Source organism: Tachyglossus aculeatus, chromosome 1 (genome assembly GCF_015852505.1).
Source record: "Tachyglossus aculeatus isolate mTacAcu1 chromosome 1, mTacAcu1.pri, whole genome shotgun sequence".
NCBI lineage: Eukaryota > Metazoa > Chordata > Mammalia > Monotremata > Tachyglossidae > Tachyglossus > Tachyglossus aculeatus.
The window spans coordinates 144,881,294-144,883,205 of NC_052066.1; the positions used below are offsets into that span (position 1 = coordinate 144,881,294).

General features: G+C 47.9%; 1 non-coding gene across 1 annotated transcript; it reads right to left on the reverse strand.

Annotated features, from left to right (window-relative positions):
• Nucleotides 1–644: 644 nt before the first annotated feature.
• On the reverse strand, nucleotides 645–782 carry LOC119934234. Its single transcript, XR_005452885.1, has one exon. It is a non-coding gene; the product is annotated as a small nucleolar RNA SNORA7 (small nucleolar RNA).
• Nucleotides 783–1,912: the final 1,130 nt, after the last annotated feature.

Genomic DNA, 1,912 nt, shown 5'->3' on the forward strand with positions numbered 1-1,912 from the left:
TAAAATAAGGATTCAATACCTATTTTTCCCTCCTACTTAGACTGTGAGCCCCATGGGGGCTGTGTTAGGCCTAATTACGTTTTATTTACCTCAGGGCTTAGTAAAGTGGTTGGCACGTAATAAGCACTTGACAAATACCATTATTACTATTATTATTAATGGCCATAATGGTGGGTGTCCAGGCGGGCAGCTGGGACAGGGTCCCTCCAAGCTTCCTGGTGATGCTGTTGGAGACAGGAGTCTAGTCTGGATGGGTCTTGGGGTTGACTTGGGAGTCTTCACTCAGGGCTTTGTGTTTTTATGTCCCCTTTTCATGGAATTCTTCCCTTTTGTCGAGGTCGGGATTGTCTAGCCTGGAGAAGAGAGGACGGTGGGGTGATTTCAAAGCTCTGTTCCGGGGTTGTGATTGTCTCTTCTCTCTTGTCTTATGCCACCAAGTCATTTCCGACCCATAGTGACGCCACGGACCCATCTCTTCCAGAACACCCCGCTCTCCATCTGCAATCATTCTGGTAGTGTGTCCGTAGAGTTTTCTTGGTAAAAATCAAGAATTGGTTTACCATTGCCGTCTTCTGCACAGGAAACGCGAGTCTCCACCCTCAACTCTCTCCCATGCTGCTGTTGCCCAGCGTGGGTGAATTTTGACTTGAAGCAGATTGCCTTCCACTCGCTAGCCACTGGCCAAGCCAGGAATGGAATGGACAGGCCTCTTCTTGACTCTCCCTCTGGTAGCTGAGACTGGTAGAGGACTGGAAACTCTCCAGGTGCGACCCTGAGAGGGGAGGGTTGTGATACCGGTCATTTAGATGATCAACCATTGGAGGTCTTCGGGGAGTGGAGAGATATGGCCTGAACAGTTCTTTAGACTGTGAGCCCACTGTTGGGTAGGGACTGTCTCTATATGTTGCCAACTTGTACTTCCCAAGTGCTTAGTACAGTGCTCTGCACACTGTAAGTGCTCAATAAATACAATTGATGATGATGAGCAGTTCTTTAGAAAAATGATCCAACTGCAGAGTGAAGTGTGGACTGGAGAGGGGAGAGACAGGGGGCAGAGAGGTCACCGGGGAAGCCGATGCAGTAGTCAAGGCACTGTACTAAGCGCTGGTAAAGCTGCACTATAAGCTGAACAGACAATGTCCTTATCTCACATGGGCCTCACAGATTTAACTGGGAGGAAGAACAGGTATTTAGCAGGTAATAAAATGGACATACAGAGAAGTTAAGTAACGTGTTCAAGGTCACACAAGGGGCAAGTGGTGGAATTGAGCCTAGAACCCAAGTCTCTTGACTCCCAGACGCTTGCTCTTTCCATCAAGTACAGTGATGGAAAGCGCTTAGTACAGTGCTCTGCACATAGTAAGCGCTCAATAAATACGATTGATGATGATGATCAAGGCCAGGCACTGGAAAAATCAGGGCACAGATAAGAATGCTGAGGCAGATCAGATGATGGGTCACACAGTAAGCGCTCAATAAATACGAATGAATGAATGAATGAATTATGTTTTTATGGTATTTGATAAGCATTTACTATGTTCCAGGCATTGTACTATGTGCTGGGGAAGATATGAGCTAATCAGATTGGACACAGTCCGTGGGGCTCACACAGCTTTACCGGCGCTTAGTACAGTGCCTTGACTACTGCATCGGCTTCCCCGCTGACCTCTCTGCCTCCTGTCTCTCCCCTCTTAATCCCCATTTTACAGATGAGGTAACTGAGGCACAGAGAAGTCAAGTGACTTGCCCAAGGTCACACAGCACACAAGCGGAGGAGCTGGGCTTAGAACCAGGCCTGTGCTCTATCCACTAAGCCACACTGCTTCTGGCATGACTGGGAAGGTGGGAGTACTTAATCAGGGACTCTAAGCTTGTTATGGGAAGGGACTGTGTCTCGTTTTTTGTGAGTTGT